This window comes from Chionomys nivalis, chromosome 18 (assembly GCF_950005125.1).
Source record: "Chionomys nivalis chromosome 18, mChiNiv1.1, whole genome shotgun sequence".
NCBI lineage: Eukaryota > Metazoa > Chordata > Mammalia > Rodentia > Cricetidae > Chionomys > Chionomys nivalis.
The window spans coordinates 55291398-55319326 of record NC_080103.1 but is presented as its reverse complement, the minus strand read 5'-3'; positions in this window follow the sequence as shown (position 1 = coordinate 55319326).

Sequence of the window (27929 nt, the reverse complement as noted above, 5' to 3'; positions counted from 1 at the left end):
GTGTTGTTGGCATAATAGTGAGGTGGGAGACACAGCCTCAGAGCTGTTTGTCATTACAGTTTAACAATGATAAAATGGATCGGTAATATCATTTGGACCTAGGATTTGCTCTTCCTATTCACCACTAAGCTATGAATCAAAGGGTTTTGGTGAGAAGCTAAGAAGAGAAATGTCTTAGGCTTTCTATTGTGAAAAAAACACCATGACAAAAGAGCAAGTTAGGGAGGTAAGGGTTTATTTGACTTACACTTCTGTACTACTATTTATCCCCTATAAAAATCAGGACAGCAACTCAAATAGAGCATGAACCTGGAGGCAAGAGCTGATGTAGAGGCCATAGAGGGGTGCTGCTTACTGGCTTGTTCCTCATGGCTTGCTTGGTTTGATTTCTTACAGAATCCATGAACACCAGTCTAAGGATGGAGCCATCAACAATGGACTGGGCCTCCATCAATCACTAATTAAGAAAATGTCATAGAGCTGGATCTTATGGAGAATTTTTTGCAATTGAGGTTCCCTCCTTTCAGATAACTTTAGTTTGTGTGTCAAGTTGTCATAAGAATAGTGAGCACAAGATATAAAGAATATGTCAAGGACTTCAGGGAATCTTTGGGTAAAACCTATTGGAAACTTGAAGTACTTGGAGACACATAATTTGTCTGAATGATAAAACAGATCCCAGTGTCTCCAGGACAGGGTCACAGAGCTCCTGGACAATCTTTGCTCACAAAACTAATAAGTCAAGAAATAAGAAACTTGCTTAGAAAATTTTCAGGTTTGTGGAAGAGATATGAAATGAATAGTTCATGATTGACAGTGTTCACAATTGACAGTGTATGAATAAAGTAGACGAATTTAAACATATATGTATAAAGTTTTGCATTTGAATAGAATCTAAATGAGGATGAGTGGGCATGGAGGGGAAGCGTTTCAGTGAAGAATTCATGGGTTTTCAGTTGATTACAGATTTCATAGAAAGGCATTTTGTGATACAGCCATAGAGGAAAGTGAAGCAGGCTCAATGATATGATGGACAGCAAGCATGGTGTCTCCTTAAACCTCCCCACCAAAAATATAATTGATTTTGCTTTCCTTGCACTTAATAGCATTTGGAGGTACATGCATCTTGTTAATAGGAACATTAGCCTCTCTTCTGTGATAAAACACCACAACAAGGCAAATAATAGAAGGAAACATCAAATTGGGATTTACAGATTGGGAGGGCTAAGAGTCCATCACCATCACGGCAGAGTAAGCATGCCGCTGACCTAGTACCTGAGAGCTCACATACTGATCCTTATACAGGGATCAGAAAGTGCACTGAGTGTGATACGAGGTATTTGAAACATTAAGCCTACTCTCAGTGCTAGATCTCCTATAACAACGCCTTACTTCCTAAACCTTCCCAAGCAACCACCAATTGGAAGCCAATTATTCAAATGACTGAACTTTATGAGAGACATCTCATTCAAACCACTTGTGAAAGTTCACAGTTGGACTTTCCTTCCTATAACTGTGAAGAATTTAACAAGAACTTCTTTAAAAATAACAAGGTTATTTTCACCAGAAAGAGTGAAGACTTTCAGAAAGCAAAATGAGAGTCTTGATATATCTACTTATTCCCTCAGCCAGCATGACTTCTACTTCTTCAGACTGGAGGTGTACAAGGGTCTAGGGACCAAACATGAGCCAGAATAAAGGTAGAAATTAATGAAGGATAATGACACAAGAAGGAGAAATTACAATAAAGCACCATGTGCTTCCTAGGCACTAGGGATGGGTTTGCTAAGCTGAATTGGATGAGGATATTGACTTCTAATGGATCTAGAAGGAAGAACAGAAGATTCATTATGTAAAAAGGGGTATATTAAAGCAACCAAATACAAGAATAAGACAAAGAAAGATGGATGCTAAGTAGCTCTTATAACCAATCCACAGGGAAAACACGAGCAAAGAAAAAGAGAGAGGGTGAAGCAAATACTACATTATTTAATTAAGATAATTTGGTTGGGTTGTAAAAAATAGATTAGAATCCTAAGGACATTTATTAAGGAAAATAAATGGTTAAGAATAACCAATACAACTCTGAAAATAAGGGAAATGAGGGGAAATCTAACTAAATTAGTAAAAAGAATAAGGTAGTTTGGATAGGATAATTGCATTAACAGAACAAACATTTTTAGATACACTCAAGCACATGTAAGTAGTTGGTGTATGAAAACGCTGAAAATTTCATAAATATGGGGAAAGATGGGTTATCCTACAGATGAATCAAAGTGTTGAGGTAATTGTTAAATTAGATGGCAAGATTTAGATTATAGCTCATAGGTACATATTTAAATTCATTCTAAATGAAACAGTTTCTTAAATACAGGCACAAATTCTCAAAACAACTAAATTATACATAAATATGTATCTCAAAATGATGATGATTTTTGAGCCCCAAACTAGGAGTATGATTGGAGAGACTAGAAATGGAAAATATTGATGATTTTTCAATTTCTCAAAGAAACATCAGGGTGGGGATGTAGCTCACTTAGTAGATTTCTTGCATAGCATATACAAATCCCTGGTTTTGATACACAGCACAGCATAAACCAGGACCAGTGATCCATACGAATAATTCAAACACTCAGAGTACAGAGGGAATACAGTCAGTGTTACCTTTGGCTAGATGGCGGGCTCAAATCCAGCTTGGGATACATAAGTGGGTTTCTGCTTAAAAGAAAAAACAATAGTTGAAGAGGAAATGGAGAAATTGAAGAAAACCATTTGTTTCCCATTAGGCCTACCTGTATCTAGTTGCCCTCACAGAATTTTTCCTTTTGGTCAATGGCACTCACTCCCTCTTGGTTCTCAAACTGAAACCTTATACTTCCTTCTTGTCTCTTCTGTCACCTCACATCCACTCTCTCAGGAAATACTGTCTCATTTATAAACAAAATCTACTCAAATTATGTTCATCGTTCTCATTTTTCCCTCCCCATTGACACTCATACAAGGACCAAGACTCAGATTTCTGTAATTCCTGCTTTCTCAGTGCTTTCCTGGTATATCCTTGGTGCTTGAAGATCCATTCTCCAATAATGGAAAGAATGTTTAAGATGTTGCCTACGTATTGAGAATGCAGTATATCGTAAAATTGTTCTGGAGCTTGACACAATAGCAGTAAAAGATGCTATATGCTCTTATGGGACTGAGACTCAAAAGGGTGTGGGAACACAAGACTAAAATAGTGAAGAAGTATGTAAGATGTTATAAACTGTGTGGAAATGCAAAGCAGGCATGGGATGTGGGATCGTTCTGGGAAGCCATCTTTGAGCCATGTATTGTGTGTGTTGTGTCAAAGCTTGGCAGGGGAATGGAAATCCCAAAGAAGTCTTTCTTTCTAGTTTTTCTTCCAACCTGATATAGTTTTCAAATACATCTGTTTTCAGTGACTTTTTTTTTAATTTTTCAAAAGTCACAAATCTTGGACTTTACAGATGGTTTGGTGTTTTGGGGGGGTTATTTTTAATTGATGTTTATTGAGCTATACATTTTTCTCTGCTCCCCTCTTTGCCTCTCCCTCCCCTTCAACCCTCTCCCAAGGTCCCCATACTCCCAATTTAGTCAGGAGATCTTGTCTTTTTCTACTTTCCAGGTAGAGTAGATCTATGTATGTCTCTCTTTGGTTTCTTATTGTGGTCTAGGCTCTCTGGGATTGTAATTTATGGGCTGTTTTTTGTTGTTGTTGTTGTTTTATGTTTAAAAACCGCTTGTGAGTGAGTGTATGTGATAATTGTCTTTCTGGGTCTGAGTTACCTCACTCAAAATGATATTTTCTAGTTCCATCTAGTTGCCTGCAAAATTCAAGATGTCGTTATTTTTATTCTGCTATGTCTATTGTGTAAATGAATCACATTTAAATGACCACTGGTTCAGATACTGAAAACATAATGCAAGGATAGAGTTAGGGATAAAATATATATAATAATAATTTTAAAATTCTAGGTGAAAAATTGCAGTGATATGTGCAGTACTGTGGTAGTAGATGCTGTGATAAAAGGTAGTGTCGATGTATAGTTCAATGCCAGAAGAAATAAACAAGCAAAACAAAAATCAAACAGCAACCCCATAACTGTTTTGACTATTTCTTACTTCTAAACAAATCCATAGTCCATCTGAGATGTCTATTCTCATCAACTTCCATCTGTTCTGTCTGATACTAACAAAATTTCAAGTGTATTGTGCATTTTTCTTATCCATAAAGAGACAAAGTCTGTCCTCAGGCCAGTATCCAGGCATTTGTCTAATCTGTCATTGGGTCCTTCATTCCCCAGATTTTGCATGGCTTACTTTCTTAGACTTTGAGTTCAAATATTGCCTGCTCAGAGATGTTTCTGACCACTACATTGAAAATGCAATTAGTGGGTATCCATAACATTTCTACTTATTTATGTCCTATACATGTCTCACCTCTAGTACTGAAGAGTTGTTACTCAAACATTTTCATTCTTTTTAGAATGCAAGATCAATACACATAGGAATAGTACCTAAACTAAACAACGCCCAATATTTCTTCAACAACAACAACAACATAGGATCCCCCAAATTTACTTTCTACAGATCTCAACGATGTTCAGATAAAAGCTTTCCCAATTTGGAAAGAAATGCATCACTGAGACAGGGGACTTTATGTTGCACAGTATTGTCAAGAAGGCACTGATACTCACATGTGCATGCTTACCAAAGTGGAAGATGGAGTCTGTTCATTTCACGTTTCTGAATGCTGTGTATGTTCACACCAATGCTTAGAAATTATTTTATACTGATAGTACCCAGTTCTGTCAGGGATTAGGAACAATCAGGAGCATGGGGATAATATAGGCTTATATTTGTCAGAGCAATCACTGAGAATGAGGTATGCCAGTTCTAAATCGATAATACAATATTTTGCTATCACATATAAAACGTCAATTATGTACACAAAGGGTACATAATTGTCTATTTATAAATCCTGCCTAGGGGTAGTTTAATTCTATTGCCAAGCTTCCAGAAATTCAATTGAAGCAGTGCAAATTAATGGTCAATTCTAATAATACAAAGTTTATGAGATTTAGATCCAAAATAAAGGCTGTTACAAATAACACTTCAATTATTAGTAATCCTTGTGGTTTTTAATAAAAGAGATGAAATAGTTATTATTCTAAAGCTCTGGATAAGTTTTAAATTTTTTAATGTGTTTATATTAAAGACATCATTGTAGAGACAAAAAATTAAAATTTTTTGTATGCTAATTGGTATATAAGAAGATAATTCCAAATAATAAGATATTCATCATATGAATATAGTAGCAAAGATAGTTTTGGCTTCTTTCTTAGTTATATAAATGCAAATCCATACTGAAACTATTTAACTGCTTATAGATTGAAGGACTCCCAAGCTGGCACTCAGTAGCTGAGGAGTCAAACGCCATTAGTATACTCAGAATGAACTCAAAGTGTAAAGTCAAGGCAAACTTTAACAACATCCATTTGAGTTCTTACAACTATGTAGCACAGCTTGAGGACAACCTTGTGTGTGACTCTTCAAGCCTGCCTTCTAGTTTTGAAACAGGGGCTCTCTGCTCTGGGACACACCACCTAGGCTAGGCCCGCTGGTCAGTGAGGCACTAGCATCCATCTGCCTACCTCCACTGCTCAATTCTGTGATTATAATCACATGTATCATGTCTGACTTTTTAAAGATGGTTTGTGGAGTTCAAACTCAGCTCCATATGAAAGAAAGACTGAACTAGGTCTCTATATGAATATTTTTAATGTAACATTCTTTTGACTTTGGGTGATCTATTCCTGAGATTTTATCAAGCCATATGGTACTGTTTTTGAAATATTATATTAGAAATTGTAAGGTCTCCAAAACCATCACAATGCATCCTGTCATATTTGTAATATATTTCTGGGGTGAGAGATTGGTTTTGTATTATTTCTGACATCAGTCAAGCATAGTGGAACCTGTTTTGTGGATGCTTGTGGTTTTGGAGGGTCCCCTTCAAGATCTTTTATTCTTGGAATAGTATCGCTTTATTCTACAGGCCTCAAAACTCATAAAGATCATAAGAGATGCAGCTTAGTGTGTGCATGCACTATGACAATTGTGTGATTAAGGACAAATCAGGTAGACATGGCTCACACAAAAGAACCTCGGTCATTTGTCATAGATGGACACCCACTTCTGACTTGGTGTGTTATCTTCCATAGCACGCTTCCTGTGGCCCTGTTCACACAGCATCTGGTTACTGCAAATCTCTAGAGCCAATTGTTGACTTGTGCTCCTCCATGAAACTCTTCCAAGCATCAGCTACCCTTGAACAAAAAGTATCATGTGTCCAGGGTCCCTGGAGAACACCTGCTGAATCTGTCCTCTCCTGGAGACCCACGTGCCTCTGAGACACAATTTGCACCTGGTGGGAAACATTGCGGAAAGTCAATACTCGGTGAAGGAGAGCTTCTGGAAAACACTGAAACGTCAGAGCAGCTCAAGGCTCCTTGCTCCAGGGGGAATAAAATCAGGATCTGGTGTGGTTACCAGCAACAGAAAGCCAGGTGTCACACTACTGACTTACATTCTCAGTGAACTGAGCTGTTAAAAGGTAGAGTAAAGAAAAGGGCTGATGAGAACTTCTCTGAAAAAAACAGAATCCTTAAGAAAAGATTACATATCAAAGGGAAGCAGGAAGCAATACCAAGTGCAGAATTTTGGTGATTCCATAGTACACATTTCATATATTGATTCAATGACTGGGAGATGCTCAAAGAAGAAAGAAAGCTATTTGTTTGCTGAGAGAAACTTTGGTGGGGAAACATTAAACTATACAAAACTTATTTATGTAAAAAGGAGTTGGAAGCAAGTATGTTTGTTAGAAATACTGCATTTTGTGTTTTTATAAACCTTATGTTACTGCCATCTGCACCACACTCTTCAGGATTTTAGCTGGTTTAATTTGGAGTTGATGTTTGCATGCTGTGTGCGTTCCCACAGAACACGCTCTTATCTGTACCTATGGTTTCTAGCTAATGTTTCTCTATCAAACACAAAAATGACAGGAAAAGTTTATTGCCCAGTAGTAGTCTCCCAGAAGTAAGTTTTCCTGAGAGTCCAAAAAGATCATACACAAATAAATACCAGTAGAAAAAAAAAACTATGCCCAAAATTCCTAGTTTGAATTTGTATAAATTTAGCTAAGTGTTGGTGATTCAAATAAAGATTGGAATATGAGGCATGAGGCAACCCCACTGAAGCTATGATTGCTGGAAGCTCCAGGTAGTGAGAACACTATCATTGAAAAGACTTTAAGGTCATTTTATCAAAGCAAAGCACTTAGGTTGGAAGCTGTGTCCATCTCCAGTTAGTATTGTTTTTCTTTTAGTTGAAATAAAAATTGAAGTCAGGAGGTCTGGAACTGGATTAGTATTTGACATGGAAAACAAAAATCAAAGAAGGCCCAAGATGTGGAACTTAGGTTTTGGGTGTTTTCTTGGACATGGGCAGAGCAGTGAATATATTTTCCTTACTCATCTCTCTGCTGTGACAAACACCCCGAGAAAGGCAACTTATGGACAGAAGATTCTTTCTGGCACACAGTTCGATGGAGCAGTACCTCATAGCATGACAGCGCAGAGAACAGGGGTTTGAATCTGGTCACACTCTATCTGCAGTCAGGAAGCAGAGGGAGAGAAATGATAGTGTTCAGTTGTCTTTCCCCTTCTGATCTAGCCTATGGAATATGGTGTTACCCACAACCACAGTGGCTTCTTTTGAAGCCATCAATCTTATCTAGAACCCCTTTAATAGACAAGCCTAATGGAATGTTCCCATGACAATTCTAAATACCGGACTAACTATCACAGAAGGAAAGCAACATAGGTTTAGACGAACAAATTATAAACTCAAAACAGACCTGCTGAGTTTGAGATTTGGTGAGATTTTAAGTTGGATGATACTGTTCATTCTCAACATATCAAAACTATTTAAAACGTGAACCTGAGGCATGCAAGCAAGGGAAAGGTTCCCTGGTATCCCCATTTGGTTTGGAGTTTGAGCAATTTCTACAGCTATATTTTATTTATGTTTTAATAAATAAAGTTTGCCTGAAGATCAGAAGAGTAAAGCTAAGCCACTAGAAGTCAGATAGTGGTGACCCACAACTTTAATTCCAGGATTTAGGAGACAGATGCAGGTGAATCTCTGTGAATTCAAGGCCACACTGGGCTACACAAGATCAAGACAGGTGGTGGTAATCTACACACTATCTCCCAGTACTAGGGAGTCACATGCCTTTTATTCCAGTACTAGAGGGAATATAAAATAGGAGGAGAGAGGCTCTGTCTGTGTAGTTAGTTTAGTCTGTTGTCACCCAGCCTTGGGAGAGATAAAACTTCTCTAGTGGGTTGGTTGCTTTGCTTTTCTGGTTTTTGGGTTAAACTCCAATATCTGTCTCTGTTTTTTTGTTTTGCTTTGTTTGGTTTGGTTTTTTTTTTGTTTTTTTAATTCATGCTACAAATTTCCTTTCAGGAATTTTGGCAGCCTATTTCCTTCACCTGCATGTACTATCTGCACACCTCCCCAAACAGTGCACCTAAGTGACCTCAGAACCCCTTGAGCCCCCACTGGCATCAGGGTACAAATACTCCCACCTCGGAGGAAAAATATATTTACCCATACCTTGTAACAATCAATTTTTTTTTGCTTTTAGCAGTGCTTTAATAATGTTTAACACCTGCTGAGTGCCCCCCCGCCCCCCCGCAACAGTCTCTTCTATCAAAGTGACAGGTCAGGATTTACTTCCAGGCTGCCTACTAGCAGAGTCCTTGCTCTTTCTTTTTCATAAAGACTTATTTTTATCTTATGGGAGCTTGTAACAATCAAATTTATACTGTTTCTGTTCAATTATATTCTCAATATATCTGGGTATGAAGAATAGAAGGACTGAGCCAACCAGCACTACGTTGGTATATGTGTGCTGTAAGAAAAAAACAAGTCCTTTAATAACCTCAAAGGAGAATCCCCGTTTGCCGTCTTATACCTACTCACAATTGGACATAAATATGATTAAAATCAGATGAATTATGGGAAGGGACATGAGAGGTAGAGAAATAGTTATATAGTCTAATCTATTTTTTGAAACAGAGAATCTCCCAAACTATGCCCTTCAGTCTGCAGCTCCTCTTTCTCTTGAACGCCATAAAAAGAATCCCTGGATAACCATCTTGACCGTTGAGTGTCTTTACACATGTGGCCTCTGTCAACCTTGACATTGTGTGCTCTCTTAATCTGTAATATTGCTTAGATTCAAATAAAACCATCTTGTGTCTTTTGCGAATCTGTGTAAGCACATATTTTCAGTTCTTTGGGAAAAGGACTAAGAACCTGGACACTCTGGCCTAGACCCTGAACATCACAGACATAGACATGAGTATAGAAGCCAGAAGTGGCTATCTTCTGATCAGTTAGAATAAATGTCAAAATCAAACCGCTCCAGAAAAATAAGCTCTACGTTTCAGATATTTGCTAAACAAAAACAAACAAAACAAGACTGTAGGAGGGAGCTGCTTGTTCGTCATGGCTGCCCAGCTAGCTTAACCCCAAAATAACCAACAGAAATTGTATTCACTAAAACACTGCTTGGCCCATTAGCTCTAGCATCTTATTGGCTAACTCTTACACATTAATTTAACCCATTTCTAGTAATCTGTGTATAGTCACGTGGCAGTGGCTTACCAGCTAAGTTTTGGCAGCATGTCTTACTCTGGCGGCTAATCCATGGCATCTCTCTGGCTCTGCCTTCTTTCTCACAGAATTCAGTTCCATCTTCTCTGCCTACCTAAGTTCTGCTCTATCAACAGGCCAGGGCAGTTTCTTTATTCATTAACCAATGAAAGCAACACATAGACAAAAGGACCTCCCACACCACAAGACTCCAATAGAAAGACAAAGTGATAAATTAAAGGGGGAGAAAAAATAGGTGCCTGCTCTGTAAACCTTTCAAAATAGTTTAGAGGAAACAATCACCAACATTATTCCATATGATAAATCCATAGAATAAAACAAAAAAAAGAAATTGGAATGAATTAAAGGCTGTTTATCATCTCTAAGAAACATACTGAAAGTGTGTGTGCCTTTCACTCAGAAGCCAGCTATATGGAGAGAATTTTTAGAACCATGCGTGTTTTATAGATGAGGTACATAAAGAAATGTCACTTGTTATGTTTCTTATATTGTCTTTGACATTGAGCAGTAAGTCATTTATAACCTATCTTGTCTTTATTGAGTTGTTTACTTTAACAGACAAGCATGACTACCTGGTTCAAGTGTTATTTGAAACAAAGATACAGCTTCGTGAGCATTTTTATTCAAACAAATGAAAGGGAGTGGTGAAATTGGGATGGCAAGTTCACAGGCATGACTTCACAAGCTAAAGCCTCCCAGCCTTTCCAGGGAGTAATTTAATCTAAGGCTTGACTCAAAGAGCAGTGAGCAGGTTGTTGGGTTTTTATTAATTTTTTTCAGGAAGGCATGGTTTCAGATAATATGGCTGAATTTTCTCAAATGAGACCACACAGAATTTCAAGATGATACAAATTTTCTTCTAAAATTTTTGTTTTTCCACCAACTTTTTTTCACATTGTGTGGAGGTTGTTATATCATTGTTCATTATTGTTAACTCATGAAAACTACCTACCACTAACTTTTGTATCATAATTTTCAAAAGAAACAAGACACTCTAATAATAGTTCTACTTTGCTAAAACTGGAGCATGCAGAAGTCATTTTCCCACAGCCATTTTCCATACAATTATTTTTAAAATGGAGACAAGTTGCCCATATTTAAATTAGCACTCTACAATGTAGCTTAAGATATATAGTTGTGCTGAAATATGTCAACTTTAAGCAGTGTGAATTTGTCAATCAGTAAATATCATGTAAAATTCACCATAATTTTGGTAGAATTATACAGATATTGTGTTTTTATACTTTAAGCCTTTGGCTTGATGATTTAGCCCCTTAAGAAATACCTTATCTTTCATTTTTTATACACTCAAGGACGGACCTAGTGTGTGAATGATACTCCAATTACTATTTGCTGAACAAAATTGATGGCTTGCTACTTGTTGCTTTGTAAGTTTTGAGGACAGGATCTTTTGTATTCCAGGCTGGCCTGAAATGTGATATATGGTGATGGCAACCTTGGTCTTTCTGCTTCCATTTCTGGAGTGCTGGGATTATAGATGCATGCTACCAACTGCATGTATACATGTGTGTATATGTACACACTTATGGAGAGAGAAAGGGGAGGGGAGAGAGAGAGAGAGGGAGGGAGGGAGAGGGAGGGAGGGAGGGAGGGAGAAAATCTAGAAAACAATACATTCCTCTCAGATGAAAGCATGTTCTTGCAAGTGTACCCTCAGATGATTTTGTGTATACTCACCAACTTAAATGGTATGCTGCCCTGCTCATCTAGGATGTATATATCAAGTATCTATACAATCCTATTGCTTTTAGACTATATACTTGCACAGCTTATGACTGTGGGCAATTGCAACACGATGGTAAATATTTGACTATTTAAACATACTGTTTAAACATATCATAAAGATAGAACAGGTACTCTTAAAGTATGGCACAAAGACAGAAATATAGTGAGCTGATATAGTGCATGCTCATGTCTAGACCTTACCGAAGCAGAAGTTGCCATAGTACAGACAGCATGAAGCTTTAGTGTGCCCCACCACCCTGTAGTAAATGGCGGTAGACACTGAACTTGCACTATAACAACCTTATAAAAATAATTTTATTTCTTTAATATTAAATTAAATTTAAATTATAATTTTTACTTTATTGGCATTCCATTTTTGATTTGTTTTTGCTTTTTCCCAAGAACACCCTTAGCGCAAATCCATTATTCCACTATTTATTTTCTTTCTTTGTGTCTTATTCTATAAGGTTGATGTTCTTTTTCTTAAACTTTGTATTCAATGTTAAGATACAGACATATAGTAGGCCCATGCTGTATCAGACTCATCAAATCACCGTGGTCTGTATCTCATTGGAGAGTTTCCAAGAGCAACATTACATGCAATGTGCAATCCCCCCCCCCCCGTGACAGCAGTAACTACCAGACCCCTCATGAAGGGCCTCCAGAGCTCATCTTGAGGGGTACCTTTCTCTTCAGCTGTATAATCATGTTGCTTCCTTTGTTTCTTTTTTCCATTGGTAGATTTTTTTATGGACAAATACTGTTTTGAACATTCCCTGCACTGATGAAAAGCTGCTGGTTGTGGGGTTTCTTCTTCCAGATTATCTAAGAAGCTGTGAGCTCTGTGAAAACCTCTGCTAAATCCTCCACTGGAGTTTTTAGGGGATCAAGGGGATTCGAATTGGAAAGGAAGAAGTTAAACTTGCATTATTTGCAGATGATATGATAGTGTACATAAGTGACCCCAAAAACCCCACCAAAGAACTCCTACAGCTGATAAACACCTTTAGCAATGTGGCAGGATACAAGATCAACTCCAAAAAATCAGTCGCCCTCTTATACACAAAGGATATGGAAGCAGAGAGGGAAATAAGAGAATCATCACCTTTCACGATAGCCACAAACAGCATAAAATATCTTGGGGTAACTCTAACCAAGGAAGTGAAAGATCTATTTGACAAGAACTTTAAGGCTTTGAAGAAAAAAATTGAAGAGGATACCAGAAAATGGAGGAATCTCCCCTGCTCTTGGATTGGGAGGATCAACATAGTAAAAATGGCAATTCTACCAAAGGCAATTTATAGATTCAATGCAATCCCCATCAAGGTCCCATCAAAATTCTTCACAGATCTTGAGAGGACATTAATCAACTTTATATGGAAAAACAAAAAACCCAGGATAGCCAAAACAATCTTTTTTGGAGAATCTTTTTTTTTTCTTTGAAGATCTTCATTACTCTTGTTCTCTTTCTTGTTCCTATATGTGTCTAGTAGGAAGCAGGTACAGCTCTGTTCCACTAATGTCACATGACTATCAGCAGATGTGTGGGTTATCACTGACTGATACAGTACTGTGTAACATGTGACCTTAATGGGAGTTATCTGAGGGATAAGTACATCATAAGGATGAGGATAAGATAATATACATCTTAGCAGTATTCCTTCAGTATTGTCTGATGTGGTAGCAACATTTCCATAAATGTTTATTGTATTTAATTAAATGAACTTTTAAAAAAGGATCACAAAAGTTACACTGCCTTTGCTTCTAACCAAACTCTAGAACTCCTTCCCCACAAGAACCTATATTTTCCAAGTTTAATTCTTAACCATTATGTCTTTCTCTTTTGATGATATTCTGAAGGATAAATTGTTTGTTCACTTTTACCATATCTTGAGCAAATTGTATACACTAACTTCAGACTTTATTGAACTTCAAAGTTAAGTCAGTGCACAGACATGAAAAAAGTTTGGGTCAACTGGAAGCTTGGGCTGAGGTCTCTGGTCCATGAAAAACTATGTTTTTCTTGATTCTTGCCTGCCCTGCTCTAAGGCACCCCTAAGATGGTGCACATTTTTTTCATATACAGGACTTCATCAATATTTAAGAAATAGTAATAAACACTGAATCCTCAGTTGAAACTTGGTACATAAATCCAATCGAAGTTAAGTTTAACTGTGTCTTCTGTTGTGAAGGCCTGGCCTTTTATTTTTGTTCATTGGGTGAAAAGTTTCGGGAGTTCTGAAACACTTCTGATCACTTAGCCAGTATGCGTTTGATAAATGACTTATGTTTCTGATACTAATTATGGCCAGAGGCGATGTTATGTGTGACTGTTTCAGATCTGAAAACAAATCAAATACAATGCAATTTCCAAATAGGTTTATCTTTTCCAGAGGAATGAATGCCTTTTTATTTTCAGCTCTGCCCTTTTCTTGTATCAGAAGCTGTAAATTTGTATTTTCCTTATCCCTCTAAATAGATGTTTCATAATACAAGTTGGCATCATGTTCTGAGAGAATTATAAGCTGTCTGGAAGTTTCAGCTTCTGTAATACACTTTCACAGTTATTAATTCATTTCATTTCCCCAAAAAGACATGAGAAGTAAATAGAACAAGTATTAATTTTGCTGATTATAAAATATGAGAACCAGGCACAGTGCTTATGAATAACTGTTATGAATAAATCAGAGAGCAGAGACTGCAACTCTTTAGAGGCCAAACTGCTGTCCCTTGTGTCCTTGCTATTGCACTCAACTGAATTAAGCTGGGTATTGGAGTCTGGTTGCTTACAGAGCAGTGCTGATGGGTGGATCAGACAGAAGAACCTAAGAGAAGGTGAAGGATATGTGACTCTGGAGAATTTCCAAAACTAAGGGAGCTTCAACAGTCATAGACATACCAAAGACTATTATGCTAGGACATAATAACTGAAGCCACTCATTTGTACACATGGATAAGATAAAAATCAGATATTCTTAGAGACAATTGGTGAATTCTTTTTGTATATGACAAATTACCCTCTCTTCAAATAGTCGTATTACCATTAGACAAATTCTATATATTTTCTTAGTCTATAAGAACAGGATTAAACTTGTAGTTAACAATAAATAAAGCTCATTTGCTACAATGTCTGCCTAGCACACATGAAGTCTTGTGTTAGATTTCCAGCACTACATAAAACTCAACATGGTGGTACACACTTGTGATCTCTGTACCGAGTTGGAGGCAGGGGGTCAAAAGGTCAAGTCTTCCTTTGGCAAATCAAATGAATGAATGAAGTAGGAGGCTAAAATGGTATTGCTTTATCTATCTATCTATCTATCTATCTATCTATCTATCTATCTATCTATCATCTATCTATCTATCTATCTATCTATCTATCTATCTATCTATCAATCTATCTATCTATTTTCCCAAGACAGGGTTTCTCTGTAGCTTTGAAGTCTGTTCTGCAACTAGCTCTTGTAGACCAGGTTGACCTGGAACTCACAGAGTTTAACCTGCTTCTGCCTCCAGAGTGCTGGGATTAAAAGTGTGTGCCACCACCGCCTGGCTAAAGTAAGGCTTCTTAATATATGTCCACACATATATAAGAGTAATTCAGTTTTTAGCAGCAATATGGATATTCAGTGCTTTAATTGTGTTAGTGAAATCACGGTTATACATCCAAGCTCATGAAAATGTATATATATTAAATATGTGTAGTTTTGTATTCACAGTACTCCAACAAAAGTTTTAAGGAGGAAATTGCCAGAAAGAAAATCCAATGCATTTATTCAGAGTACTCTCTGGTTTTCTAGTCAAAAACAAAATAACAAATTTAACCAAGGTTGACAGCAGCACAGTGAGGGTTGGCCACTTAAAATTTCAGTTGGCTGTTGAGTCGGTTCCTGGAGGTGGCTTATGTGAGCCTCACTGTCATGTCGCCCATGAACTTTACACCTCATTGTGCAGAAGCCTATTTGGAGATGTGAAGCCTTTGGCAAGATACAAGATCTCTAAATCATCCTTGCATGGTTTAGAAATTCTTGTTCGTGAACAGAACCAAGAACAACACGTCATGTCATATTTTCAGTATCGAGCTTCTGCTGCAGTAAAGGAAACAGCTGTAGTTAGACCCTGCAGGGAACCATGTTTAAGTTTCCCTCAATCACAGAGGAATGTCAGCAGTCTTACTAAGGGCACCTCTAGGAGAAAAGATGAGCCATGAATACTACCAGAATTAGAAAAACATTTTTGGTTTGATAATATAGTCTTCTTTACTGCTCTGATTATACAAATCGGCGTTTCAACTCACAGATGTGTATGATACACTCTGGCTGTGTTAATTGCTTTACAAATGCCATCACCAAGTACAGCGAGAGGGCCATGGTAGGGGTGCTCACTTTCGCACAAGTTTTGAGCATGGAGCAATATATATAAATTCACTCAGGTCAGATTTACTTAAAATACATGATCAGCAGTTCTAACTATCAGAGGGAGTTTAATTGTTGAGAATGGGGTGCGATTTAATGCAGAAGATACTTGATCAAAATCTCCCAGATAGCTTAAATTTGAAATGTGAGAAATTATTTGTAATATAGGCCATGATAAGAATATTTGACCTTACTAGACCTGGAAGGAGGTAGGAGATCCTTGGACTTCCCACAGTGCAGGGAACCCTGACTGCTCTTCGGGCTGCTGAGGGAGGGGGAGTTGATTGGGGGAGGGGGAGGGAAATGGGAGGCGGTGGTGGGGAGGAGGCAGAAATCTTTAATAAATAAATAAATAAATAATATTTGAGTTATGCACAGGTATGGGGCAGTGAGGAGGTTCACAGACAAGACGCAGAACACACAGCTCAATTTGATTATGACATATTAACGTAAGTCTATCTATAATATGGCATGAGAGATGCTTTTCCTAAAACTTATGAAAGCACTTTTGCCAATTTATATATAGAAATGTATAATTATAATTTTCTACAAATTTTCCAATGTGTGGTACAAAATGACAGTTTGTATCCAGTTTAATGCAGGATTATGGGACACCTGGAAGGTTCGATCTGAGGAAGAAACATTAAAACAACTTCTAATGGGTGAATAGGAGTTGAAGAAAACCAGAATGAGAAGATACTTCAAATATATAACATATCATATTAGAAGATTCTCAAAACATTGAAGCAGCATGCTGTCTAATGGGGCAGAGAAAGCTCGACATTGAGACTCAATTTGTGAGAGAGGAAAACCAACAGGAGATGAGAGATAAAAAGACTCCTGTGGCCACATCGCCCACGGTACTTCACCTGGGCTGTTGGGTCTGAAATTCTGACCCTTCATTTTCACACATACCCAGGGAACTAGCAGGAAAGACCCTATAGGATTGGGGAACTTGCCTAGAGAGCTGGATGTGACAGGAAAATGCTGTCCGTGACATATGCTGGTTCTTTCTGTTGTCCACACTGATATAGCTCTCTTATAACTTACAGAGATTCTTGTTTTGTTTTGTGTGTGTACATGAATATATATATATATATATATATAGAGAGAGAGAGAGAGACTATATATACATATACACATATATAGTATGTGTGTGTATGTGTACATGTGTGTGCGTGTGTATGTGTGTGTGTGTGTGTGTGTGTGATATTTCCTCTACTTAAACTTCTCTCCATCTTCAGGCTGGGCCTATTGGGCCTATTGGTATCTGCTCCCTTCTGTTTCAGTTGTGAGGCTATTCCTCTGTGAACGCTGAAGGGAGGAACGGTTTGAGCAGTACACATCTCCATATCCAGGAGTAACTGTTGCCAGCCCTCTCCCCTCTCCCCCAGGAAATATTACAAACACTAATCCTAATCCCCCAGAGTTTGCTCTTCTCCCATCATATGGGAAACTTAAATGCACTCTTTAGGCATGGATTATACTGCACACAGACTTTGAAGAGTTTTGATGCTTGGTTTTCTTTAGAAACCAAGAATGGCATTATACTGAAGAAGAAAATCTTTCTTTCCTGCTCTCTTGGCCTCATCACCTCAACCGCTACCCACCCGAGAGATGACTTCTGTCCACTGCTTCCGCACGCCACTTTTGAGTGAGTATGTGGGCCAAGGAGTGGCAGGACCGGGCCAGAACTCACAGTGATGAATGTCAGCACAGCAGCTGCAGTCTTCCTGCCAGACGGGAGGCTAACAGGCAAACAGCAGGGAGTTCACAGGCTTGGTGGGGCTTGTTAGACAGGGTTCAGCGTTCTGGTGAACATCTCGCTGCCACTCCATGCAACAGCTGCAGCTTGGCAGTGGGAGTCCTCACACTGACTTTTTGAAAATCTCCCCCTATGCAATTTAATGTCATATGACCCTGTTAAAAGCCCAAATCACAGTATATTCTGATCCATCATTCCTCATCCTTGGCATTTATGGCAAAGCTGCTAATTTGGTTAGAGTATTTCATATATTGGAATGAGTTTTCTCTTGTTTTGATGCTCTTCAGAGAATCTGTCAACTGTATACATACAAAACTTTCCTGTGCAGACAATACAGTTCATGTTTTGTATAAATGCAGTTAGTCACTTTGAATACTCTTCTTTTCAAGAAGCAAATGATTTATTGGGGACAAAGATGCTAAGACAACAGTTGAGACATAAGTAATTGATCAGCTTCTAAAAATATTTCATCTACTACATTAGGCAGAAGTTTGAAGAGTCAAGAGGTCCATTCTGGGGGATTACCTTCTGTCTATACCAGAAGCAGGGCCTGCACAAAATAAAGCTCCTGATCCTCAGAGAGATTGCCTTCTACAACAGAGAAACCATCAGTGTGTAGTTAAATAAGACACGAAACATAATTCCAGAACATGATTCTGCTGTTTGTAAAAACAAGCACACGATAAGTGCTGTAGTTTAGTGTCTACGTGTCTTCTCCAGCAAGTATGTGTTGCAAACCTTCTCTTGCATTCTTTCCACCACAAAATGTATCATAGAAACCTTCTCTTCATGTGGGCACTTTGCCCTCTGATCTCCCAGCCTCAAGAAGCATAAACACATAGCATAAATGGTACAAGTTTCCCAATCTTAGATATTCTCTTTTAGCTGCATAGAAAAATAGTAAAAAAAAAAAAAAAAAAAAAAAAAAAAAACTACAATGCATTGATGAGAAAAGTAGAGTGGGAAGATTGCTATTCTTGAAAGGACAGGCAGCCAGAGAAGGGCTTTATGCAGAGGCAATGCCAAAACTAAGGTCTGAAGACATGGATGGTTTAATGGCACATACTCATTGGAGATTCTTGAGGCATTAACAAGAAGAATGTGTCTAAGAAAGTGGTGTACCAAGCTAATATTAAATAAACATTTGTCGACTCTGTCTCACAATATGAATACTACTTATATGGAAGTGAAGAGTATTCTAGGCTTAAGAGAAGATAAATACACGTGTATGGTTTGGGTTGTCCTGAAAACAAATCTGTAAAATCAGTGCATGCATGTGTTCATCAGTGATCTTGAGAACACTCCATGGGAGTAGAGAATGAGAAAAGTATGCATTTTGGTGCCCAGTGCTAAGTCTAGCTGCAATGAACTTATCATGGGAGCCTCAGATGGAGTTTCTGAATGCACTTTTATAGGTGGTATTTTTTTGTTTGTTTGTTTGCTTGTTGTTTTCTTTTTTCTTTTTCTTTTTATTGAGCTCTACATTTTTCTCTGCCCCCATCCCTGCCTCTCTCCTTTCCCCTTCAACCCTCCCCCAAGGGCCCCATGCTCCCAATTTACTCAGGAGATCTTGTCTTTTTCTACTTCCTATGCAGATTAGATCTATGTAAGTCTCTCTTAGTCCTAATTGTTGTCTAAATTTTTTAAGACAGGATCTCTCTGTGTAGCCTGGGTTGTGCTGGAACTCAGTCTGTAGAGCAGTCTTGTCTCAAACTCAGAGATATATCTATCTATGCCACCCAAGTCTTGGAATTAAAGGTGTGTACCAGCATAACCCAGAGATATAGAATGGTTTAAGGCTAACAATCTAAGCCTTCATTTCCTTATGTGAACCACACATCCGACTGACTCCCAAAGGGAAAGGAAAGGAACTGGTTGTTCTGTTTGACAGGGCATCATTCTTCAGTCAACAGAGTTCCTCAGGGATAGCGGAAGCTGGTTATCAGGAAGTGATTTTCCATCAACAGAGGAACTTTGTTCCACAGTAAGTTTTCTGGGATCAAATCATGTAGTGCATGCTCTGCACAGTCCATCTCATGATTCCTGGGTCAGAACTCCTGAAATCTGTGGGTCCTTTGGCAGAATGCTCTTGCACCCTGTAAATATTTGTCATTCTGTATTTGTTTAATAAAATGCTGGTTGGCCAGTATCCAGGCAGGAAATATAGTCTGGATGACCAGACTAGGAGGATTCTAGGAAGAGGAAAGACTCAGTCTGCAGTCACCAGCCAAATGCAGAAGAAGCAAGATGAGAATGCTTCACTGATAAAAGGTACCAAGCAACGTGGCTAACATAGACAAGAATTATGGGTTAATTTAAGTTGTAAGAACCAGTTAATAATAAGCCTGAGCTAATAGGACAAACAATTTATAATTAATATAAGCCTCTCTGTGTTTTGTTGGTACTGAATAACTGTGGAACAGGGAAGGACAGACACTTCTGCCAATATCTGAGCATGATCCCAGTGTTGGAGGATCTCTGTTCTGGGTCATAAGAAGATAACCAAAATGCAATTTTCTTACCCTATAATTCCACAGCATATGTGAGAGATTTTCCTTGCATTTAAAATGTTGGACTCAAGTATTTTAGGAATCATGGTCTTAAAATGTCTCTTTTGAAAAAAATTAAATTAATAATTTAGTATACTCTTACTCAATTTGCTCCCACCCAAGATTTCTACTCCTTTTCCCCAAAAAAGAAAAAAATAAACTTTCAGGAAATGTACAGTAATTGTTTTCCTCTGGTGCATGGTAGGATATTTTTTTTTTCTTGCAATCACAAGACTCATTTTACAGTAGGAAATGTCCAGAGATTATTTTCCTCTGGTACATAGTAGGACACTTTCATTTCTTGTAATTATAAAACTCATTTTACAGTAGGAAATTCCATTTCCCTCTGTCTTCCTGGTTGCTGGGATGCAAGCATTCCCTCACAAGACTCCACACCGATTCTACTGTAGAATCTGGTGTTCAGCTCTCTGTGCTGCAGGGAAATCACATTACCAACTGAGTGCTCCTAAGTCTCTCATTTTGTCATTCTGCCCTATTTTATATCAAATATTTTAACTTTGAGGGATCCATAATTATGCATTTTAAAATAAATTGTAGCACACAGAAACACTTTTAGGTAAAACACATAATAAAAAAACTGATAATAAGACTGCATGACAAATATTGCAGACAAACATTCCTTGTAAGGTAATCATAAGTGTGTGCACAAAGCAACCAATTTGTGTTCAAAGAAAGAAAGCACATTATTCAAATTTATTTCCCTTTAACTAAAACTGCTGTTGCAAATAAATTGGCAAATGCATCTTTGCCTGACCTCAGAGTGTAAAATTGTCACACCCTGTAACATATTTATTTTCTCTACGTGAGAAATCATAAGCCCCACAATGCCTTGTATAAACTAGAGTGTGATTTTTGCTAGAGCCTCTCCACATAAGAACTATCTCTTATGTGGTCATTGTAAGAGGATGAGTCAGATCAGGGCATTCATTATTCTAACCAAGCTAGCAATAAACAATAGAATTCTTTAGATGGAATTGATTAGGGTGGTATTCTCGTGAAAGCAAGACAGTGTTTGGTGACAAAGATCGTGGCTGCAGTTTTTAGAAGCATCAAGGGGCACTCAAACTGCAAACTGTTCAAAGGGCAGGTAGAAAGATGGAGCAAGGATGGTTCTCTTAGGCAGACCTGATGTCAGTGCAGCCCAGTATGGGCTTTTTAGGTTACTGCTAAGTTGTTGACAGCCATTCTGGACTACTGACAGTCATCACTGACCAAGTCATGGCTTCCAGACTTGGAAACCTAAATTCTCAGTAAATCCATGTGTTCTATAAACCCATGGAATAACCCTGGAGCCAGAGCACAAATCTGATGATTTTCCAGGGTAAGCAGTGATGCTTTGTAAGAAAATGCTTCCAGTTTTCCCTAGCAAGTAAGGTCAGCCACTGATGCAGGGTGTTTAATAGATGTTATTTGATAATAATTTGAAGAGCTGGTGCAACTGACCCAAGGAAGCCATTATCCAAATACCTTGATGGAGACAAAGAAACGTATAGATTAAACCAAATAGCAACCACTTTTCTTCGCTACAAGGGGGCTCACAAAGCTATTAAAATGTCTTTAGCCGGGCGGTGGTGGCGCACGCCTTTAATCCCAGCACTCGGGAGGCAGAGGCAGGCGGATCTCTGTGAGTTCGAGACCAGCCTGGTCTACAGAGCTAGTTCCAGGACAGGCTCCAAAGCCACAGAGAAACCCTGTCTCGAAAAAACCCAAAAAAAAAAAAAATGTCTTTTACTCAGTGGCTCAGGATCTTTTGATGAGAAAATTTGTCAGGTTTAGTAACCCATTAGTGGAAAACTTTGCCTGGTCAGTGCTGCTTGTGTTCACTCCAAGGACTCCCAGAACTTTAATTTCCGAATTTCAATCTGTATTTTATTTATGAACCTAAACTCTTCAGTTAATTCCATGACAAAACACTATTGTGGAAGATGATGCATTTCCAGAAGATGAACAGAACAGGACTGTCATACTTGGGGTTAAAATAATGGTTCACCAGACAAGCATATGTTTAAGTATGATACATTTCAATATATATCCAGGGGAAGGAGTGGTAGTTCCGCCTTGAACTGTTCCTGCTTCCTGCACAAGAACAAAGTTCTTTGCACCCATATCTAGCAGATCAAAACCACCAGTAAAAACAGTTCCAGAGTATTTAACACTCTATCCTGGATGTCAAGCAGGCATAATACATATATACACATAATTAAAAATAAATCCTAAAATTTGAACACATTATGATATTATTTCTGAACACTAAGTGGCATTGCAATACATTGTGATAACAGATATACCTGTGAGTCTACTACAACCAGGCTCCAGAATTGAGTCTCAATTTTCCAAATTGTTTCTAAGTTTTCATTACAATATTGTACTTACTACATTAGTGCTATTATTACCCAAAGCAAGTATGTTTCCATCCCAGTACGGGTAGAGAAATATTGATGTGTAGGCAGAGTGGGTTTTTTTCTGTTTTTTTTTTTGGGGGGGGGGAGTCAGGACTGCTGACTCCCCAAATAACCACACAGAGACTTAATATTAATTATAAGTTCTCAGTCGATTGTTTAGACTTGCTATGAACTAATTCATTCAGCTTCAATTAACCCATATTTCTCATCTGCACTTTACCATGTGATGATACCTTTTTCCAGCACAGTATATTCACCTTGCTTCTCTCTCACACAGTGACTCCAGCCTCCTTCTTCCCTGTACACTTCTTTTACCCACAGGTCCCACCTAAGCTCCACCTACCCAGATATGGGCCATTCTACCCTTTATTAAACCCATGAAAGTGACAAATATTCACCGTGTGGCAAAAGATTGTTCCACAGCAGCGATGGCCCTTGAGAAATAATTCAAACATGAAAGCACCCTGAGATAAGAACAAAATTCTATAAATAAGGTATTCTTCCTAAGAGAAGAGTTTTCTATTTGAGATGACTGTCAACAGCAAAATGTTATCTTTATAAGATGACTCAATATTTATCAATTTCTTTCCAAACCAACTTCCATTATTTCATTTTTATGACCTTTATGAGATAGGCAGAAGAGATACAGAATTCTTTCTAGGTAAGAAAAGTTAGCAGACTGGAAAAGCTGGACCAGAGATCTGCCCAAGTTTATATATAGTGACTGTCAGTGCTGGGCCCAGAACCTCAAATCTGCTGTCTGACTCTGATCCAATGCTCTCTTTATTGTGAACTTGAAGACAGATTATGTTTCTAGGGTGGCAAATAGCATTGCATGCCAGCTCTAATAAACTCAAAGTATGCCTGAGATGAGCTCTGAAGGGCACACGATATACCCAGAGGGCCAGTTTATAAATAAAAACGTCATCATTTCAGGTAGAGTGGCCAGATAAGTAAAGGTCCACTTACGCAGCCTGTACTTCATTCAAAGACTCTGAGGTCTCACTCCACTTTAATGACAAAAAGACTGTATAATTTTAAGATTGCTTGCTGTTTATCTCTCTTGTGGAAAATCTTCTGGCTATGCCAGGCTCCTTTGGGACTCACCACAGCTCACCACAGCGGGTTCTCCACCATCCTGTCAGGACTCTGGATCAATTATCTCCTATTTCTGCCAAGCTAACCTGATGGCACTCCCCAATGAGTGTTTGCCCTAGAAATTTGTTCTAGATGATTTAGGAAGAGGCTCAAATACATCATGTGGCTGGCTATGCAGATTTCTGGTTCTCTAACAAAAACAAGATGAATAATCATATTCAATAAAGAGGTGGAAACTTTGCTATTTCTAAAAAAATTCTTTGAAGATTCTTTGTTTTCATTTAGTAATTTATAACTATTGCCATTATTATTAAAATTTGCACTAAAGTTTTATAATCCCTAAACATTATTTTTCTATTTGCTGGATTTTTAAAAACTCTCTTGAGTACCTTACGTATTTATGTATTACATTTGAAATCCTTACAAAAACATACTAGTTTATATTTTATAACTGAGGCGGAAAAAGCTTAGAACTGTGATGTAACTTGATAAAGTCATGGAATCATAGAGAAAGGAGAATTTCCATGCCCATCTTTTAAAGTGATTGGACTTGGGTGCCTGTTACAAGCATTCTTTATGTCACCAGTGTTTAACTTAGAAGCTAAAGTAGGACATAAATACTTCCGACAAACATGGGCATCCTAGAATCTCAAAGAGTAAATAAATGAAGAAGAAGAAGTAAAGAATATTTGTTCAGTGTGTGTCCCAGGCTCATGCAAGCAAGTCATGTCCTTTACATTCAAATATTTTATTATTTAAAAGTATCCTCTTAGATAAGTCCACCTCTGACACTGCCTGATTCACCAGAACCCACAGACCGGATGACTTGGAGACCTAGGACGGAACAAAGCATGACTGGAGGAAAAAGTGTCAATGTAGTGATGCCTAATGATATTCTGCTATACTCACAGATTGGTGCCTAGCCCAGTTGTCTTCAGAGGGGCTTCATTCACCAACTGGTGGAAACATCTGCAGAGACCCATGTCCAAACATTATGCAGACCTTGGGCAATCCGGCAGAAGACAGGGAGAAAAGACTGTAGGATCCAGAGGGGTCAAGGACACCATAAGTAAACTCACAGACTGAACTAACCTGGGTTCATAGGGGCTCAAAAAGACTGAATCAAAAACTAGGGATCCTACATGGGACTGAACCAGACCCTCTGCATATATGTTACATTTGTGTAGCTTGTTCCTACTGTGGGACTCCTAACAGTTGGAGCAGAGGTTGTCTTTTGAAACCCTTTTCCTCATGGTGTGTCATCTTGCCCAGCATTAATACATGGGGAGATGCTTAGTCTTAAGCTTAATTTGGCATTTTGTTAAGATCCATGGAGACTCGCCCTTCCTGAACAGAAACAGAGAAGTGATGGATTCAGGAGAGAGAACAGAAGGGAGATTGGAGGGAGGGACTGGGAGGAAAGGAGGGAGAGAAAACTACTGTCTACATGGAAAATAAAATAAAATAACAATAACAATAAAAAAGAAATGATCTAAGAAGAAGTATCCTCTTACAAAAAGGGGGTTTGAGTTTCTTCTGTCTATTGTGTGGGATTGAATACAGGCTGTCAGTCTTGGTGGCAGCCACTATTACCTACTGAGGCATCTCTCCTGCCTTCTTTATATCTTAAGGCAACTTTTCTTTTAACTGTTGTTGCTTCACGTTCATAGCCAAGAGGTGTTTGAGAAATCAGTGCCCCAGAAACAGGAACTGGTAAGAACTTTCACATGGGTGGAACCTCCACACCAGTCCCCTGGCTTAAGATTTGTAAAGAAAAGAAACCACAGAAGCTGGATGGAGTATGGAGACTCCTGCTGACTTTTACTAGGTTGTGGTGGTGCTGTCCTGTTAGGCACTGTTGATCTAGTTTCCTTTGATTTGCAGAGGTTAGCATAAAAGCCTGAACAATGAAACGCTCCTCAGAACAGCAGCTGAATGTGTTTGAGATGGCATGTCTCAAGAGGATTCTAGGTGCCACACTAAGAGACAGGCTTTGCAATGATGATGTTAAGAAACATCTCCATATACAGAAGGAAGTAAACTACAGGATACGGCAACGGTGCTTCATTAGGAGCCATGTTAGGAGAATGAATGAAGACAGATATCCAAAGATAGCACTGCTTGCAGGAGTGCACGGGATAAGGCGAAGAGGAAGGACCAAAGAAATGCTGAATAAACAGCATAAAGGAAGACTGTGGAACCTTGGGTCTGACAGTAACACAAACATCTAGGACTGCCCAGGATAGGAACAACTGGAGAACAGCCATAAGCAGGCTGTCCTTGCATGCTTAAGGATTTCCATGGCAGAAATGATGATAAATGATGAGCATAAAAGAAGATTAGGTGTATCTTGCATTTGCTGGTTCTCATTTAGGTTTGCCCCTCCCGTGATAATCCGTTTATATGAGGCTGTCTTCCTTCAGTAGGTGTCTTCAAAAGCTGCGGTGAGTCAGAATCCATAACTCAATTTATTGTGCCAAGGGAGAAAAAAAGTTGATTATCAGGTGTTTATCTGAGAGAATTTACCAATGTTCTCATCTTGATGAGCACAGTTATTCAAAAAAGTTCAAACAGCCATAAAACTCCATAATCTTTTTGTCATGAACTGAACATATTGATTGCCTGGAAGTACGAGAGCTTAGGCAAGCATTTAATAACAGCACACCCCAAACGAAATACGGGATTAAAAACTCACTCCACTGCCTCTAATGATTTCTTTAATAAACCAACATGAATTATTCAATATTTACATTTTGCTGGGAATTTGTGTAGTGTCCTCTCTAGAATATAGTGTGGACATTACTGTTGCACTTCTTGACGAAGCTGTAAGAAACAAATCACTTTGTTTTCTTACTCCTGTGTTTTGGAAACGGTTTGTTTCTGTGTTGTATCATCTGAACAATATCACGCAATTTCAACAAACTAGACTTTGGGGCCAAAGTAAAAGGCTTCCTGACAACAGAGCAGGATAAGGTACATGGATTCCTTTTATGGAAATGTTCGTTTGACTTTGGCCTAGAAATTTCTTTGTACCTTAATTAAAGAGTAGGAGGATTGCAGTAAAAAGAGTATGGTGGAAAGCAAGGGAATGTATTCTTTCTGCATTATTGGCTTTTGTTCTGTGGCTTATCCAATAAGCCATTTTCCATGTGTTTATTAAATCAAGCAAAACACTGTTTTGCACATTTCCTAGTCCTCCTGGAATCAAATCAATTCAAAAATAGGTGAAGAGAGAAGTGTGCAAATCATAATTTACATTGAGAAATTGATTCCTTTCCCCGAGTGAAACCATGTTCCCTGTCAGATTGCGGGAACATCAAAGCCACTATGAACAAGGCAGATGAAAACAGGATTTAACAACAGAAATTGAACTCTGCCTACCGTGTATCCAATGTTACTACAGAGTAAATAGTCTCCCAACAGACCAACTTAATATATTGATCATTGTTCACTGTTCCATGGAATAAATAAATGCATGTACATTTATATGCAGTAATGTATACATGTATTACAGTGTAATCTGTCAAAGGTTTCTGAAACAAATATAGAAAAAATAGTCATTTTCAAGTAGTTCAGTTCTGTTGTTGGGTTTGAATATTTCATAGTGAAAGTTCCCAGACAGTGCTGTAGGGTTACAGGCCCTTTGATTTTAGCCAAGCCCATCTTCCTATGTCCTTTACATCCCTGCAGAATTGAGAGATTTTGGTCTTCCTCAGGCCTACACTTTGGTGATTTGATTCTGTGAAGTGTGACTGATAAGTGTCTCTAGAACTGGGTTCCTAATATAGGACAGATATTTATATTCTTGTCTTTTTGTAATCCAAGAATGAGAGCTTAAGATATTATTTTTTTCCTGTAGAAATTTGAAGAACTGTTTCAGGATTTCATAAAATATATTATGTAACGTCAGGTTGTAAATAATGATTCAAAGACCTTACGCTTGGGCTGGGTAGTTTTTGATAACAGTTGCTCTGTTTTATTTATTTATTTTTTTTTGAAATGGAGTTTTTCCTGAGGTACAGCAGCAGAGCCAAAGTAAATGACAGTGCTTAAAACTCATATAACAGTTTGTTGGCCAAGCCACATTAACAAATACAATCTACTTAAGTGTGTTTTGGATAAGAAAATTACACATATAATACAGAAATTTAAGTATTATTTT